This window comes from Ambystoma mexicanum, chromosome 5q, assembly GCF_040938575.1.
Source record: "Ambystoma mexicanum isolate Mex_15411 chromosome 5q, UKY_AmexF1_1, whole genome shotgun sequence".
In the NCBI taxonomy this organism is placed as follows: Eukaryota; Metazoa; Chordata; class Amphibia; order Caudata; family Ambystomatidae; genus Ambystoma; species Ambystoma mexicanum.
Genome location: NC_090933.1, coordinates 793,416,993 through 793,437,072, shown reverse-complemented (window position 1 = coordinate 793,437,072; position 20,080 = coordinate 793,416,993).

Here is a 20,080-nt window from a genome sequence, read left to right as displayed (position 1 = left end):
TGATATATGAACCCCCCTTTGGGGCACAGCAAGTGAGCGACTGATCAGCTGAGTATTCGCCACTCAGTTTTTTCTTTTGACTCATATTTCAAGCAGCCATTTCTCTGAATCAAATGTTCTTGCATTCCATAAACCTCAACATGTAGTTTATGGAAATGAGTGGAGTCTCCAGACCAAACCCTTCCCTTAATTGCCGATTCTATGTGATTGTTGCCCAAGGGGTACCATGTATCTATTTGCGGACAGAGATAGAGGGTCAGACAGAGACAGAGAAAGGGGGGTTTGTGTGAGAGAGAGATTGACAGTGGTAAAGTCAGAAAGTGTACTGGGTCTGCCAGCAAGAGGAGTGAGGTGGGAGTGCACGGAGGACCTCAGAATACTCTGACTTATAAGGCCTACTAGCCTCTAACCCCGACTAACCAACTCTCCTCCAAGACCTCCCACTACCTTACACTACACACACTCAAAGATCCCTCACAGGTGGGCGCCACATGGCTAGTCATTAGCACATTAATTGGGCCTTGACTAAGTTTGCTTCTTTAACTCTATCACATTAGCCCACATAGCCAACCAGTCCTAAAGTGCTGTAGCCTATCAGATCGTGTGCTGTTCTCTTTAGATAACATATTCCAAAGTGTCTCTGCAAACCCATTGAATCAGAATTGCACTCAAGCCATGAATACCTACTACCTGCACCCATCAACACCAACGTTTTCAAATATTCCTATCCTGCTCACAACTTTACATGGCAGAAGTGTGCTTTCCATGACATAACCTTACATTATAAAATACGATTACAATGTTGTAATAAGGTTGCACACTTGATGACTGTCATTGAACATGCAGCAGATTGATTTAAAAAAAGTTGTTTTAAGAACATTTGAAACGTATTTTCTATAGCTAGTGGATGTGATAATAAACGAATACAACATTTAATGTATGAAAGGAACATGATTAGGGAGATGAGTCGCTCATATTAAAACCAGTGAACATGTTACCTCTTGAAAAGATAAGGGAGAGTTTCTCTTATTCAAGTGTATTGCATTATGTGTCCAGGAAACGTACACATTGCAGGTACTGCCAATAAAAACCCACATGGTCACACAATGGGCATGGATTAGAGTAACATGTTTTAGGTACTCACCCTATTATCAGTGAACGTTGTGAAATGTTCAGGTAGGCCCCTGACAAACAGCTGGCTACTCCATTATACCAATGTGTGTGAGTCTTCTTCCATGCAGAGGGGCCTGCTCAAATGAACATTAGTTAAAGGATAGTTCCGGGACTTTTTTTTTATTGTCCCTACGGTTCGGCCATGTGTTTTTAAGCATAAATCGGTAGATCGTAGAAAACTTTCCTATGGACCTTACCCGACTTTTCGTCCATTAACGCACTCGAAATCAGCCGCCATTTTCTGATAATCCTATCATTTCCCCCCATCGACCTGGCTCACCTGCGTTTGCGGCACTAAATCAAATCCCCCACCCCTGAGCCTGACATCAGCAGACGCGTACCGCCCATTTCCCAACGCCAAAGCACGTTTCGTGTCAACAATCGCTGCGCCTCAGCTAATGACGTGTCGCCATGGAAATGGCAGGACGCCTCTTTCCTCAATAAGTATAAACACACCGTTTCACAACACACAGCAGCAGATTTTCGATTCCATTACTCTCTCTGTGTTACTTTGAGTATTCTGTGACTCGTTTCTGTGCTCTGGTCAGCTACCTTCGCCGCTTCTAGGCCTTGTGAACACCTGTACCATCTCTGTAAATTATTTTACTTTCTTTACCACACAATGGCTACAATAATGCCGTATATGTACGAGCCCGAGTACACCGAGGAGGAACTACTGGAAAGGCAAGCACGCGAAAACGATGGGGATTCGGACGGCAGTTGGGAGGACCAGTCAACGGATGAAGAGCCTGGACCATGTCGCATGGACGGCGTCTCCACCTGGTGCACGTGCAATCGGTGCGAGCTAATGCCAACTGAGGAGGAGAACTGCTGCTGCCGTGAAAATTCCAGGTGCGTGGCCTACATTTCGGAAGGCGAGCCAAGTCCGCAATGCATCACCGAGCTGCCAGAGTTCAGGGAAGCCTGCCTCTCACGGACCGTGTTGAGGATGATGATGGTGCTTATGCACGAACTTCGTGGCACTGTTCGTCCACGTAATCCGAGTAACGAGTAAGTATACTCTGGTTGTGATGTCAGTGATGCCACTACTATTTCATGGTCGTCTCCCACATATAAAATTACATCTACATATCATTCGAACGCATGTAAATTGGTTCCATTGCATCTTTCTTTTTCACAGGTGGTACAGGCTGGTGGCCTATCGTTGCTTCACTTGGTGGCTTCACGGGAGGCTCGGACACCGCGTTCGGAGAGTAATACCTGCCTGTGCGGTACTTGCCATTAGACAACATTTCCCCAGCGACAGTGGACAGTACCGCGGATTTTCCCTGGATGTGCTGCAACCGGAACTTTACAATGTGTAATGTTTATTATTTATGTTCAATTGAAAATAAGATCTAAAATAAAACCCAAATTGTATTTTAACAATGGTTGTTTTGATTTTTTAAATGAATCTAGTGTGTCTCCATTGAATAGTCTTCCTGTGCCTTGTCTTGTCACACCACATGTCTCCGGCCAGCATCCTCCCTCACGCTGGCCGCCCACCTTCAATCCACATAACCGTTGAACCCATATGCAGCAGACATACATATGTTATTTTGCGGGTTGGCAACAAGCCTCCCGGCCTTGCCTCCTCCCCCAAAAATACTTACCACACCACTTTGTTCAAGCGCTGGCAATAAAAGGCCGTTGGATTTTATTGATACAAAACATGGTTATAGGTAAATAATCAATATGGTTGATCATAATAAATCATCCTTTTGGGCACCGGGTACAGAGATGACCCCCTCTGGCCCGTGCCGCCTTGCCACCACAGGCCAGCCTGCTGCTGACGAACTGCCTAGGCATCCAGGGTCTCCAGGGTGAACTGCACCCATATATTCTCCTGGGAGGCTGAGGTATTTATAAACTCACCCCCCTGCCTTCCATGTACTAGATCCTGCAGCCTGCCTCTTACATGCAGTTAGATGGCCTCTCCTTGGTGAGGCCCTGCGGCAAACGAGTCTTGTCTGCACGACCACCGCCCCAATCCACCCCCCCGCCCTATCAAAGGCAGTTCGCACCGGGGTACTTGCGCTGGCAAGTGGAGCTGTCAGGGAGCGATAAAGGCCAAGAGGTGCCAAATAGCATGTACACTTCAAAGTGGTCAATAGAGCATTGGTTGTTGTTCCCATGTCTACCTCCAGACCCCGTGTCTCCTGCCAAGCATCCCCCCTCACGCTGAACGCCCCACTGCAATCCACATAAGTGTGTCTCCATTCACGAGTCTTCCTGTGTCTTGTCTGCACGACCACCGCCCCAATCCACCCCCCGCCCTATCAAAGGCACTTTGCACCGGGGTACTTGCGCTGGCAAGTGGAGCTGTCAGGGAGCAATAAAGGCCAAGAGGTGCCAAATAGCATGTACACTTCAAAGTGGTCTATAGAGCATGGGTTGTTGTTCCCATGTCTACCTCCAGACCCCGTGTCTCCTGCCAAGCATCCCCCCTCACGCTGAACGCCCCCCTGCAATCCACATAAGTGTGTCTCCATTCACGAGTCTTCCTGTGTCTTGTCTGCACGACCACCGCCCCAATCCACCCCCCGCCCTATCAAAGGCACTTTGCACCGGGGTAGTTGTGCTGGCAAGTGGAGCTGTCAGGGAGCAATAAAGGCCAAGAGGTGCCAAATAGCATGTACACTTCAAAGTGGTCTATAGAGCATGGGTTGTTGTTCCCATGTCTACCTCCAGACCCCGTGTCTCCTGCCAAGCATCCCCCCTCACGCTGGACGCCCCCCTGCAAACCGCATAATGACACGACATATACACGTCATTCATTCAGAAACACACCCCTGTTTCGAATTCTTTATAACCCACTTCATATTTCTAATGAGAACTTCTTTACGCTTTGCTAGTCAACCCGTGAAGGTGCTGGTTATCTGCTCTTCGTCTCTGTGAACTTCCGTGACCACTTTGAGGAAACTCGTCAGTTTGCAACCTGTGAACTGCTCCCTGTTCTACGACAAGAAACTACTCTGATCCCTGCATCTAACTGTTTGTTCGTCAAGGTAAGGCCATGTACCATAATCATTTTGCGTCCAATTTCTTTTCGTTCAAGACAGTACATGCAAGGAACTAGTCACATGTTCTGAGTTTAGTCAAATTATTTTTCTATTTTTTTAAAGTTATTCAAATACTTATCCGCATGTGAATAACGTGTATAGTTCCAAGAACCAAAACGAACCTTGCATTGGACCTTTTATGTGTCATTTAATTTTTTAACACATTGGTATTCATAGAGAATTGTTGATCTTTACTTTTCAGAACTTTCCACAATGCCTGCCTGTTCCATTGGCGGTTGCCCTTCGAAGACTCATAGTAAATCTGAAGGTACTATAATGCATGTTTTCCCTAAGACAATAGATCAGATAAGAGAATGGGTCCGATATTGCGGATATCCACCGTCTGAGCTTGAAAGTCCTAGAAGTCTTTGCGGACAAGAGGGGTGATCGATACCGCATCTGCAGCAGGCACTTTAGCTCAGACATGTACTCCACATCATTGCTAATAAAGAAGAACACACCGCGAGCGAAGCGAAAATTGCTCTCAACCGCTATTCCCACTCTATTCGTCCACATCCCTCCACTGGTGAGTCAAGTTTACGTATTTATCTCTCGGCCTTGCGGTAGTGTGTAGCATTAGCTAACAATAATTTCCCCATTTATGTATCCACTCAATATGAAGCCGGAAGATTCTCCATCCGTGTCGTCATTGCAGTCATCAGCCACTTCAAGCGCCTATCGGGTAATCTTACTTAGCTATTCTGCCACTGACTTGTTTTAGGCATGTAAATCAATAGTTTTAATTTATCGTGTGATTATTTTACCTAATGGTACACCCTTGTACTCGTCCTCTAGTCTTTGTTTTCAGTTATAATTATTGTTATCCAAAATAATGCAAGTACTGTCTTTCAGGGAGATGCTGAGGAGTCCAACGCATTGACGACAACCGTTGATGTCACTCAGATGCTGGAGGTACGTTTCCGGACAGTTCCATTGATGGAGATCATCAGATCTTGCATTCTTGTAGCGTGATTGTTACACACAATGTTTCTTTCGTTTTTAGCCATTGATATGTCCTTCTGTCGTCGCCCTCCTATGTGCTTTCTTTTTTCAATATTGTGTTCATTACTAATGAAAGTCCTATGTTTCAGGGAGTCGATGGAGCATTAGTCCAAGAAGAAGGGGGAGCATGCAGTTACGGGTCGGCGCAACAGCTTGCAGAAGTGTGCACCACAGTTACATCGTCCCTTGATGTTCTTATGCATTTCGAGGTATGGATACTGACAGTTCGATCAAGCAAAATCATATGACGTGATTACATCCGCTATACTTCCTTCTTTATTAACGCAAGTACTATGTTTCAGGGAGATGACAGAGCTTCTTCTACAAGAACATCACCTGTAGTAGTTGATGCAGATCTCTGGGTGGTGACACTTCCAACGATCGAGCAAATCGAATCATATTTAGATATCCATTATTTATTTTAGACAACTGATCATTTGTGCAGGTCTATTTAGATGAGCCGTTGACGCCTGCACAAAGTTTATGTTCTTTTTAACAAAATAGAAAACCATACTAATGCAATTACTGTGTTTCAGGGAGTTACTGAAGCATCATCTTCAATAATATCATCAATGGAAGTCTATGAGGAGCCCGAGGTATGGATCTTGACAGTTCCATCTAACTAGATTAACAATGCGTGAATAATTGTCGTTTGAATGTTCTACAGAAAGCGTTCATTCGTGTTTTGCTATTGAGATGTACGTGGGTATTGGTCCCCAAGTACATTTTGTGTTTTCAATATTATTATACATACTAATGAAAGTTCTATGTTTCAGGGAGTCGATGGAGCGTCAGTGCGTGATGGATGTGCTTATCATGAAAATATAGTCGTTGCAGCGCAAGAGGAAGTGGAGACATGCACACACGAGTCGGAGCAACAGCGTCCCGATGTTGAAGTTCGAGGCAAGAAAGTTTCAAAGAAAAGAAAGCAAAAGAAGTTTAGTGTCCTGGTCACTATATTATGTTGTTTTTCACTGTTAATAGTTCAATACTGTAAGTTGTGTTTAAACTGAACATCCCTTTTCCAATCTGTCCTCTAGTTGCGAGTGGGTGTACGAACTAAATCTACACAGACAGTGAAGCGAACAAGAGATGTTGCTTGTCAAACCTTTTGGCAGGGACTTGAGACTGGAGATGCATCGTGCCAATGGGAAGAATATGAAGTGATTGACAACGGAGCTATACCTCATCCAGCCATTGATAGTGAATGTCCTCCTGGTAGTTCGGATGCAGTCGGAGATCAATTCACAGAATCCACACCCGCAAAAACTAAGACCGCGAGAAAGTTGAAGAAATTGTTTTATTCACCCATCGCCGGAGAAGGAACAGATGTTGCAATGGAAGAGAATGAAGTGGACGACAATGAAACACCATCAATATCACTGAACATAGCGGAAGACGATATCAGAGATTCTACCTTTCATGTGAGTGACATGTCCTCAACGTTACAGGCCGAACCAGCTGGGATGCAGAGTGACAGTATAAGGAAAGAGGCCAAATTCATTGTATTCGATAGTTGTTTGATTGATATTATTATTCGGATGAAATGTGGGCATTCGGTTGGTGGGGAAGTATGTGGGGAGCCATTGATTAATGTGACTCGTGCAATTCGAGGCACTAACCTTAAAATACATGCCACCTGTACAAAATATCATCCTTTCTCATGGTCTGCACAACCCATGCTGGGGCAACTGCCAGCAGGCAATCTACTTTGTGCAGCGGCTGCACTTTTTAGTGGTTCAAGTTTTAAAAAGTTAGAGTCTTTCTTTCAGTTTGTGGGAATCCATTTCATTGCGAAAACTCAGTTCTACAAATACCAAACCGATTATCTATTTCCAGCCATTAGCGAAGCTTGGAGAATGGAAAAAATGTCTATTGATAGTACATTCGCGGGCAAACGGTTCAGGCTAGCCGGTGATGGACAGTGCGACAGCCCAGGATTTTCAGCCAAGTACTGCACCTACCACTTTCAGGACATGGAAAGTAAGAAAATTGTGAGTTCGGTGGTCGTGCAGGTGTCACAAAGTACATCCTCAGTGGCCATGGAGAAAGTTGGCTTTGTAGCATCATTGCAAGAACTACAATCGCGGGGAATGGTGATCGACCTGATAGCCACGGACAGACACGTTTCAATTGCCAAGACAATGAGAGAAGAGTACAAAAATATAAATCACCAATTTGACGTTTGGCATCTTGCAAAAACAATCAATAAAAAAATGTCGGCTGCAGGTAAAAAAAAAGATATGCAAGGTATTTGACATTGGTCCAAGTCAATCAGCAACCATCTTTGGTGGAGCTCAAAAACATGTGGAGGGTCGTTGGAAATTCTAATGGAAAAATGGCGGTCAGTAATGTTACACTGTAGCAACGTTCACTCATGGACCACAAACCAACATTTCCACAATTGTGAACATGGCCATTTGTCCACAGAGGAGGCACGGAAGAAGAAGTGGTTGATTCCTTCATCACCCACTCACAAAGCCATTGAAAAGATTGTATTTGATAAAACTATAACAAGAGATTTGAGGGGACTCACGGAATTCTGCCACACAGGAGATTTGGAGGTGTTCCACAATATGTGCCTAAAGTACAGGCCAAAACGATTGCATTTTGGCATGGAGGGCATGATAAATCGGACTCTTCTAGCGGTCTTGGCACATAACCATAATGTTGGCCGTCAACAAAGTAGGACGACCGGAACTTTAGGGACGCTTCGCTACAATAAGGCCTTCACAAAAAGAAGTAAACAATGGGTTATCAAACCAGTGTTTGAGGATATGCAATATGACTTTATTGAGAGACTTATTGTTGATGTCCTAGATAGGCACATACATGGAGTTGTGAACGAACCTGTGCAGGGGACAACTGCATTGCCACCCAACATTGCCTCTGTTCCATGTCCACCTAAAGAAGAGCTCATTGAGAAATACACATCACGGTTTAAATGATTGTAATTTGATTGTCTGTTCTCTCGAGTCTCCTCATGTCGCAGGCCCATTGAATATGTGTAGCTATGTAATGTGTAAATAAAAGTGATTGCTCAGTGTACATGCAATGTGTCTCTCCACCCTTGCCCCTCCCTTCACCGTGCAGTAGTGCGAACCACCCGGGTGTCACCTGTGACTTTGCTCTCGAGTCTCCTCATGTCGCAGGCCCATTGAATATGTGTAGCTATGTATTGTGTAAATAAAAGTGATTGCTCAGTGTACATGCAATGTGTCTATCCAACCTTGTTCATTTGCGCATTAAATTAAACCAAACAGTAATATAAATCATTTTTCAAAAAATATAGAATGTCTCCGTATTTATGGTTCTCTGGGGCTGCAAAGCACGCAGACAAAATGCAAAGATGGAGTGTAAATTTCAAGTCCTGTGAGATGGCCTTACACTGAATGTAGCTAACTAGGAATGTGTGCTCGTTCAAAGTGAAGGTCAGCTGCTTTGATTTTTTGCTCGGGTGCCGGAATGGCCCACGACTCAGTATAAGGTTCTATTGTTATTTGACCTTGACAGGCCGGGACCATCCCGAAAGACTTCTTTTTGGGGGTGTGGTGCAATAACGTAAGAAACGATAATGAATAAAATTTCAGAAACGATAGCCATTTAATGTTCGTTCATTAGAAGAAATAACGTCGGCATAGAAGGAGTGGTATTTCGGGGCTGCCCTACGCACAGACACAATGGAAAATGCAAATATAATGTAAGTAACTCTTTAGATGAGTTTATACCGCAATTTAATTACTATACAGTAGCTTTAAAGACGGGTTAAGTTGTACTTGTTCGTTCTATGTGGCATATTGATTTGTACCGCGCACTATCTTGAGGAGAACCATCTCCTTTTACGGAAGCACCTCAAAACCTTCCTCTTTGCTTCTGCTTTCTCTCTCCCTCTCCCCTGCTACACCTGGTCCACTGTCTGCGACCTCGGTCCTGGGCCCTTCCACTCTCCACCTGCACTGCCTCCCTGTCAACCCCTGCACTGGGGGACTGTCTCAGTATCCTACAGCCCCCCCTTGACGTATAATACCCAGTTGCACTTTCCTAGCTATGAAATAATTTCCCGACCTAATATATAAAATGAATAATTTTAATAAAGATCTGATGGTGAGACTAATTTCATTTTTTATGTTTTTAAAACAGGTACATCCTTCATTATTGTCTGTGTCACGAGTACCAGACACCGGCGGATGGCTTCTACAACCGCCAGTTGCTTATCCGCGTGAACAACGTTAGCACCCTGACCATTTTATGGGACGATCACCAAGTACAAGTATGCCCTTACGCGGTACTAACGGCTAGATGCAACATACAGACCGTTGTGGTGGCCTAGTGCCTCGTTGTTGGAACAGCCATGCGATTATCAGTGCGACTGAAGAGCTTATTTTATCGTAAACCAACACCCTGTGTACTACACACGAACATCGATTGCCTCAAGACGAACTATTTTGGATCGAGAGCAAAGAAAAATGCAAATCGCAGAATATTCTCTAAACATTTGATGTCCAATAAATGTACTTTGCCAAATGGACAATCTTGCCGTTTGCTTTTAAACCACAGTTTCATATTCCGAATTGTGGCGCTGTATTGTGAGATGATCTAAGACCCTGTGTACAGCAAAGGAACATCGCGTGCCTCAAAACAAACTTTTTGGAACGTGAGCAAATAAAAATGCAAATCGCTGAATATTCTCTAAACATTTGATGTCAAATAAATGTACTTTACCAAATTTACAATCTTGCGGTTTGATTTAAAAGTACACTTTCATATTCCGAATTGTGGCGCGCTGTGTTGTGAGCTAATCTGTGTTGGTTTCCGGGTTCTGTGTGGAGTCGCGCAGAAGACGCATGGGCGCGTTTGCCTACGCAGCACAGAAACGTCACAGAGAGAGGCGGAGAATATGAATGTTTTGATAAAGTCTGTTTCAGGGGCGGGGGATTTGATTTAGTGCCGCAAACGCAGGTGAGCCAGGGCGATGGGGGGAAATGATAGGATTATCAGAAAATGGCGGCTGATTTCGAGTGCGTTAATGGACGAAAAGTCGGGTAAGGTCCATAGGAAAGTTTTCTACGATCTACCGATTTATGCTTAAAAACACATGGCCGAACCGTAGGGACAATAAAAAAAAAGTCTCGGAACTATCCTTTAAGACAGAGACACACGCACTACTTCAATGCACAAAGGACATAATAGAGGAAATACAAATAAAAAACCTGTAACAATATTGCACTCAAATCACGTGCTTTTGTATGAGCTGAATAAGTCAGCAAGGGAAATGGAACACATCACAGTTCCAAGATACCATGGAAACCAACGCGCGTTATGAGGCATGTGCTACTTTTCAACACACTGCCCACACTAGGAAAAGGGACAGTCTTGCTGAACATTTCCCAGATATCACTTGTTACATGTTTTATGGTAGCAAAGATCATAGACATCATTTCACCAAAATGCCAGGGGTAGCGGAAGTGACATCACATGCGCCTTGACCTCTGATGACATCACGGATGTCATTTGACCCCACCCCAAAGTGACATCACAGGAAGCGATGGAACACAACCTTTCACCCCTTAACAAAACAGGAAGTGGCATAACATAGCATTGTTTTTAGGTACTGCTCAATACCAGAACACGTGTCATGGTTGCATTCCGCTATTTAATAAAAGTGCCTGTCTTTGGGTGAGTACCTGAGTATAAAGTGTGTTATCATTTTAATGAGGAAGTCATAAAGTGTGTTATGGCATGTTGCTTCTTGCCTCCTTCTAAAAATAAATAATGAATCTTCAATTAGTAGCTTGTTCCTGCCTCCCTTGATTTCTCTCTAATCAATATTCTGATCAACCTGGGCATTTTTATGATGGGGCATGTGCTGTATGTGCCCACGAGCAGTGATCTAGTATATGTGCATTGTGTGGGTGTATTGACATTGTGTGGGCATATGGACAACTTGTCAGCGTATGCAGGGTTAGTGTGTGTATATTTGCTGTGTGTGTGTGTGTGTGTGTGTGTGTTAAAGACTAGGCACTTATCCTTTCCTGGAGTGGTGCTCTGCCAGCGTCTTTGTCTTATGAATAGCCCCCTCTCAACCCTCCTACCCTCCCAACGCCACTGCTCCCTCATGGTCCTGCAGAGAAAACAAAAGAAAAAGTGGTGGTTATTTGGGATAGCATGTGTGTGAGTGTGCGTATGGGCATAGTCAACATCCGGCTCCTACTGGTCCTGTCCTTCTCCTCTGCTTAGTGTCAGCTTGCGGTGGGTCACACATCTACTTGCTGCGTTGCTCCTCAAACATCCGGCTCTGACTTGTACTGTCCTATTCCTCTGTTCTGCTGAGTGTAGGCCCAGGTTGGGACACTCATCTGCTTACTGCGTCACTCCTCGATCATATGGCTACTACTGGTGCTGTCCTTCACTTCTGCTGAGGGTCGGCCATGGCGGGGCAATCCTCTGCTTGATGATTGCTCCTCATTCCTCATAGACTGGTAGTACTCAGGGTGCTGCTTCTTGATTAGTTCACAGGTAACAGTCAACACATTTCGAAGTATCAACTCGCCAGATCCCAGAAGCAACCAACAGAATCGGCAAGACTGAACCAAGCCACCAGCCTTTTGTCGATACTGCTGGGATTGCACAACCCAATAGAGCAGGAATATCAGGAACCCGATGAGCGCTTTTCACTGCCATGCTTGCAATCATAACTGGAGGTTCTAGGCTCCTTGCTGAGATCCATTGAAAAGTGCTGCCCCTCATTGCTGTTGTACCAGTCATTGTGATGGAGGTTGTCATTCTTACAGTGTTGGTGATGGTGGTGGATGTGCATGCAGCCTGAGGCTGTCGTCACTACCGGTGGTGCTGCTGGGCCCTGCACATCTCTGGAGATCCTGTGTAATCTTTGCAGGTGTAGGGACATGGATGATGTGTCAAGTGAACGAGTCCTAGAAATAAAAATAGTTTACATTTATATAGCACCATGAACCCTCAGGCATCTGAGCGCTGCTCATTTATGGACCTCGGAAGGATGAAAGATTGAGTTTGGCCCTGCCGGGATTCGAGCCAGATGTCACAGCAAGCACTCTACTTGCTGTGCTATCTTACTGGCTACAATAACTCCTCTTCAAACTTCTTGGCATCAGTGGAGGCAGATGACACTTGCTGAAGCCTTGATCATGTCGGCTCAAAGCGGAAGGGCAAAGTGTTTCCAGGTCCATGACTTTACTCCAGCAGCAGTTCCAGGGACTGCTGGTCTGGCTGTGGCTAATTTTCTGGCAGTGGTGGTGTTGGGAGCTAGTGGTCTGGCAGAGATGCTGGGAGCTGAGGGACTGGCAGTGGTGGTAGGAGGTAATGGTTTGGTAGTGGTGGTTATAGCTGATGGTCTGGCGACTGCTGGTTCCCTGGTGTGGGGGGTTGCTGCTGATTTAGCTAAGATTGGTGCTGTGGTGCTGCTGTTGGCTTCTGGACTAGTGGAGTTTAATGCCTCTCTCTGCTTCTTTGCTGCTGGCGACAGTGAGTTCTCCTCTCCCTCTTCCTGCTTGCTGTCAGTGATGCAGACAATGCTTACAGGTCACATAACTGGTGAAGGAAGGGCAAGCCCTGTGAAGGATGTCTCCTGCTCTTCATCCTCCAGGATGATGATGGTGACTTCCTCAGAGACCGATTTGGTGTCCTCTGCTGGTGTGATGGTGGTGGCTACTATTCCAGTGGTGGTGGTGATGTTGTCTGATGGTATAGACTTCATTCTTCTGCTTCTCTACTGGTTGTGACTGCTGTGAGTCCTCCTCGGGCCCCTTCACTGTTGACAGAGGTTTGCGGGTGTGAAGAAGGAGGTTGGAGGAGGGGCGCCCTGGAATGTCTCCTCCTACTTTGATTCACCATTCTCTTTGATGATGGTGGCCGCCTCCTTATCCTTGGAGTCTGATGTCATGGCGGTGGTGGGCTGGAATGTAGGCAATAGTGTTGGACTGCCGAACATGCTCTCACTGAATCTCACATCGGACAGTAGATGGCACAGGCTGTCATCTGCTGAAAACAGGTCCTGCTCCTCCTGTGGTGGTTTTGTGGTGCTGCCGCCGCTGGCTGCATACGGTGGGGATTCGCCTTCTGCCACTATCATGAGCTGGTACCCACTGATGCTGCTCATCCTGCTGCTGGTGGTGGTCCTGCTACTGGTGGTGGTCCTGCTGCAAGAAGGTTCTGCTACTGCAAGAAGAAGAAGGTGGTGTTCAAGATAGAAGAAAGTGGGGGGCTGGTGGGGCTGCTGCTGATACTGCTAGTATTCCAGTCCTCTCCCAAACAGAAGAGTTGTGGTGGAGACTTGGATGGAGGTAAGGCTGCATATGGACAGGTGTGCATGCAAGAAAAACCAAATCATGTGCCCCGTGCAAAATACAGGATAAACACTTTCGATAAACAATGCGACTGAAATTAACAACAAGGAGTTGGCAGCAGAGTTGAGTAGCTGCAGTCTGTGGCAGTCTACCCTGTCAACCTCTACAGAGACCCGAGTCTCTCTTCAGTTGCAGTTTCCAGTGTGTGTGGGAGGTCCATAAAACCCCACTCTAACCGCGGAGCGGCCGCGGAGTTGGCAGCAGAGTTGAGTAGCTGCAGTCTGTGGCAGTCTACCCTGTCAACCTCTACAGAGACCCGAGTCTCTCTTCAGTTGCAGTTTCCAGTGTGTGTGGGAGGTCCATAAAACCCCACTCTAACCGCAGAGCGGCCGCGGAGTTGGCAGCAGAGTTGAGTAGCTGCAGTCTGTGGCAGTCTACCCTGTCAACCTCTACAGAGACCCGAGTCTCTCTTCAGTTGCAGTTTCCAGTGTGTGTGGGAGGTCCATAAAACCCCACTCTAACTGCCGCGGAGTTGGCAGCAGAGTTGAGTAGCTGCAGTCTGTGGCAGTACGTGGGCAGGACGAGCAGCCCCCCAACTATGGTACTGAAACCTCCGTCGGACCAGGAGGAAGACCGGCGCTGGTTGCGGAGTACCAGCGTATCCCATAACAGATCAGAGCCAACCAGGGGCTCTTCGACCCGACTAACCCCAGGCTCTCGAGGTTGCCCGCCTCTGATTCTATCCCTCACCAATGAGTCCAAGGGTGTTAGTCCCTCAGGAACAATCAGCGGGCTATCACCAGCAGAAACATTGATCGTCCCCCCTTTGGCCGGTCCACATCTGCTCCATGAAATCTCGGCCTTGGATTCTACCAAGTCGGGTACCCCGACGAAGATCGAAGTTACATCGAGCAGCATATTGACCCCTGCAAAGGACGGGCCTCCACAGCCGGTGCAACCCGTTGCAGTGCAAACTCCCGGCTCGCCCCAGTGCAGCCTGCCGAAGGGCGGACTGCCAGGGATTCGCTTGCCGGTCTGAGTTGCTCCGGCGGGGCTGCACACGAGCTGCGTCAGGGTCACGTCATGGAGCCCACAAACCGACCTCCTGTCACCGTTTCTTCGCCGCCATCAACGGGTGCTCGTTATTCGCTGCCTGAATCCACGGAGGCCCCGGTCAGAGTCCCGGGCTTCGACTTCACCATTGCGCCAGTGGTGCTGGAGAGAGCGGAGGGGCAGGGATCGTCATCGGAACAGAGGCGGACGGCAGCTTAATTCCACGCCTCTGAAAATGCAACTCCGCCTCCAAGTGAAGGCGGAGCCAAGTGGGGCCCAGAAGAAAACAAACTGGCAACGTCGGATGGGCGAAGGCTAAGCGCTCCGATCTCGGAATCGAGTGTCCTAATAGATAACTCCATTGTAGAACTGGACATTACGGAGTCTTCCATATTGCCTTCTGCGACTCCCCCTCCAAAAAAAAAACTATAAATCAAGATCTGGACACAAGGCGGCACACTCAGCAGTGTTAAAAAAAAGAAAAACCATCCAGCAAAATGCCCAAAGCAAAAAAAAAAAAACATCTGCTTTGAAGACTTTGTCCAAAACAGTGATAAGCAACAATTCCCTGAAGGAATACTTTGTGAGCCAAAGGAAAAGAAAATACAACGTCCTAAAAGAACTCACAGACGCAGAGATACTAGAAGTCACCATTGAGTACTCAACAGCTCTAATTCAAAACATGCCTGCCTTAACTGACTTCAGTAATTACAACAAAGTAAAATGTGCGCCTAATCTTCCGTGTGCAGGAGGGGCAAATCAGTCGCCCTTGCGCCCGATAACCTCACCAGCCCCTGAAAATCCCTCATCTCCTATTAATTCTATGGACCACACAACCTGTAAAGCCCTGGGGCTTCTCACCCCCAACTTTCCTATACAGAACCTGTTGCCATTGCCTACTCTGACTGCATCGTTGCTGCCGCAATTTCTCTCGCCTAATATGGCACAAGCAGAGAGCGTGAGGGAACTTCTATCTCCAACAGAACACCCCTCCGCATCCTTAAATCAGGGAAACGCAAAGGGAAACCAGTCCAGCTCCCTCAAAAGCCTCTCCCCACAACAAGTGAATTTATCTCCAATCACTAAGGACTCAAGTTGGAGAGAAAGGAAAAAGAGTCGGGAGCAAACCCCCCCCCCTCTTGACACCGCCCCTAGCGACACAAAGAAGAAAAAGTAAACCAGGGGAGCGGGAACAGGATGAATCTCAGAAAGAATCACCACCTAAGCACCTAGACATAGCAACTCTAATGTCGGCAATTACCATCGCCCTTGCCCCGTTTGGCAAACTATACGAGGCAATAAGTGACTCACTCAAAGATCAAACAACCTTGCTGGCAATGACTCATACGAAACTGATCTACCTGGAAGGTTATATTGCAGCAAAAGAAAAACTGGACTCCGAACTTTTCAATAAAATTCTGCTCACGTCCACTAGATCGACCCCCATATCGAAGCAGTCAACCCAGAGACCCATTGAGATCAAAGATTCCATAGATCAAGGCTCCCAAACAAAAAAACGCCTTCCCATTTGGGCACAGTTGACATCTGACCAACGACTGGCGGCCAACAAGTTGTCTTCTGTCAACTCTCCTGTTCTTCAGAACAAACAAAAAAAGAGCCTGTCCTTCCCAGCTCTCCCGGTCTTAACTAACTTACCTTTGTCGGAAACTGGGTTACGGGGGCCCACTACCTCCCACCTACAATCAAAAGGGCAACCTGCTAAGCTGCACGAATCCCAGAACCACAGGAAAACTGTGGATGGTATGTCAACGTCTCCAAAGAAGGTGGAGACAGCAAAGGTGTCGCTACAGTCCGACAAAACCACAGAGTACCGTGAACGTAAGGATTCAAATCCCCAGTCACTTCAAACGGGCCCTTCAGTCAGGCCTAAAATGAAAGTCCACAAAGATGACGAACTTCCGAGACCAGTACCATCTGGTGTTCTCAGGAAGAAACCTCTAACCAGGCAAACCAAAGAAAGTCCCCAAGGACTTTATGAGAGATGATGACCTTATGAACCAAACCATCCACTCATCGCCGACGAGTGTAGTCGAACCACAGAAATGGCACTTTGAAAAGCAAAAAACGCCAACAAAAAGCAACAAGCCTGTCTCTCCTCTCCTGAAAAAACAACAGAGTGGCCCCCGCAAGGTAGAGTCCCAAGCTAACACCCCCAGAAACCCGAGAGGCCCTCAAGAAATGAGAAACCATCTATCTCCAACAAAATACAGCCAAAAAGAAGCGGAATTAACGGATAACGACTTCCACAATCAAAGAAGCAGAAGAAGTCCTGATAGTCCAAGAAGTCGTTACAGCCCAAAAAAACAAAATAGACCCAACAGACCAAAATTTTCCTCACGAGTCCACAGACCTCAGCAAAACTTCCATCCGTCCATAATTTTCAAGATTTAACAGATCCCACAAAACTCAGAAGCAATAACATTGAACAGAGGAACGGTCTTAAAAATTCTGAAACACTCTAAAAACTTAAAACACTTGACAACGGCAGACCTAACGCTAGTGGAACCTTACCACAAAGGACACAGGGCTAAGGCCTTCCTCCACATCAAAATCCACGCGGTGAGGAGGGGGTTCAAGAAACGACGTCAGTGATCTCCGCAAATGCGGGTACACCATCACAGAATGGACAAGTACAGCAGAAAAGGAAACCAATCCCGCACGGTATTCGTGGTCCACTCAAAATCAATCCGCAATAGAAACCAACTGGAGCTCCCGCGATTACGTCAAACCTACAAGCCAACGGACGGCCTCCTTACTTGACTTCGGCAAAGAGGGCTCAGGTCCAAAAATAAAAGCAAACCAAAAACGCGGCGATATAAAGAGAAGAAATGACATGAGCCTCAACTCAAATTAAGAGACGAGTGTGAGGTCACCCACACAATCCTCAAACACTTCGTCATCATTTGCTCCCATAAAACAACTGCTAGCATGGTTGCCCAAAGCACCGAAGTCCTCGATGAAAAAATAGCAATCAACACCAGTGAGTCTTGTAAGAGGATTCAATTCAGCACTACAGCCAAGTCAACGCCTATTCTAGAATACTGAATGAAAACCCTTATTGATATATCTTTATGTCCAGTTCATGCGTTCTGGATGACTACCCCTATATAACACCCCTCCCTTGGAATCCCCCTGACCCCACTGAGCCAAGAAGTAGTTCTGTTTTGCAAGTTAAAAGGTTTAATTGATAATTTAAACAATAGAGATATATATCACACTTTATGATAAATTAATAATTGAATATCACACTTAATCTGATCAGTAATCAATAATGGATAGTCTGGCACTAGCACACTTCTTTATAATCAATGATGAGTGGTTATAGGATGGATAAGATAGCAACAATACTTTTATGGTTTCAAATGGATGCAATGTGGAATGAAATGCAGTACAGAAAATAACTTGATAGGATTTCAGCAAAAGACAATGTAATCACTTTCTTGGACAATTCACCCCCCCTTTTATGCAATGCAGGGAAATGGAAGGAAGGCACACAATTCTCAGAAATGCAATTCAAATGTAATTCAGTTCACCCAGCAACTTAGACTACAGAAGTTGAAAACACAGGCCCAAATGCTTTTAAATGTGCTGGCAATGAAGAAAAAAATATGCTAAAATGCTTTTAATTCCGTCTAGGAGGTTCAGGGTGAGTGAAATCAAGTTAATATTAATCCAGGCTCACTTTAGCAAGGATCTAGGAGTAATAGGTAGGTTAAACGAATTTTTGGCAAATGTAAGCAAGAAAACTTCTGTTTTCACACGTTGAGAAATTTGCAAATCGCGGTAAATTCGCGAGTGTGTTTTTCACGATTGCGGCAAAATGCGGTTTTAGGTTCGTAGAAAAGCCACGATTCCCAGCTTTCTGGGGAAAGTTACTGCAAGTCTCTAGCACAAACGGTTGCGGAGATATGAGCGATTAAATAAAGGTCGTTTTTCAGATTTGAAATTTTAAAGTTCAAAAAGACAAGTGCAGCTTGCAACTAGAAAATGACAAGTGACAGCTTTACAAATGACAGGTGACAGTTAGGAGACAGTTCTACTTAGATTAAAATAGATTGAATTATATTATTTTAACTAAGAGATTGGTTCTGCACAGTTTTGCTGGGTACTCACAATATCTTTTAAAATATGCCTCGCCACGGATCTGGTCAGGTTTTGGACTGGACTCTGGTCTCTGCACTTCACAGTGATCTGGGTCAGCTCTCTCTGGTTCTGCTAACAGCGGTCTAGGTCAGCTCTGCTCTCTCTCTGGTTCTGGAAATTTGATAGATTTGAAGTCTCTATGTCTGCTCTCTGAAGGTTGAGGGAGGTAAAGTATGGATTTTCCGGCAGAGCTTCCAGCTGCAAATGGATTTGAAGGTCCCTATCTGTCCTGTCTGTCTGCTTTTATCTGTTTTTAAAATGGGTGTGTGTGCAGCATTACTAGCCCCTACCCCTCTCCACTTGTCATTGGCCAAGCTTTCATTTCTCCCCTGATTGGGGGAGCTAAGTTGTGTCAGAGTGATGTCATTTTACAGCCTGCAGAAAGTCCACTCCTCCTGTCAACTTGCACACAAATCTAGATTTGAACCAAATACATATTTGCAGAGGTACATATTGTTTTAAAATTACACGCACCCATCACATATCACAGGAGGTATAACCTGTCCAAATCTGCTCTTCCTGGGGGCTTGCATTCAGAAATGGCAATATTTTGCACTTTTTAACTGGTTTGCAATACCGGACATTACCCCAAAATTACACACATGTGCGCAAGGAGTATGGACATTAGTTGATGAAGTGTCAGATTTTTCACATGTACACATTTTGAGTAATATCCTCTTTTCCGCTAAAACCCCCCTGAACATGCCACCGGTTCTAAAAACCTCTTAAAATGTGGGCAGAAAAATCGCAAGAATTATGGTATCATTTATAACATTTTCACATGTCCGTACTATGGGTTATTCATCTTTGTAGAGTTAGGTTCTGGACCCAAAGGGGTGTGGTTTCCCCCCAGCACAAGGTTGAATTTCTGGTTTTTCCAGTTCTGCCAAGCCAGCTTGCTATCACAGGCAGTGCTCCTCCCCTTTACTTCCAGGAGGAAGCTACATTTACGACATCTGCAATAAACCATCTGCCTGGGTGAAGGGGGTTGCATTGTTCAGAGCTCCTGTATTCTGTGGGGGCTCCCCTTAATTCAATTATCAGAGAGATGGCATATCCTTAGTGTGGCCAGCAAAAGGCAGATAGGCCTGGGAACACAGCTGTGACTCAAGTTTCACTCCTGATGGGGGGTAGTTGCCAGGCAAAATTGGAATCTCTTTAAGCCAGTTTTTAGCTACATGTCATTTCTGTTCCCCAGTCTTCTGCATTCAAATAAAACTGAACATTTTTACATATGCAGCTAGAATGCTGATTCTAAGTTTAAAACTATGACATTTAAACAATTGAAACCTATGTGACACACAA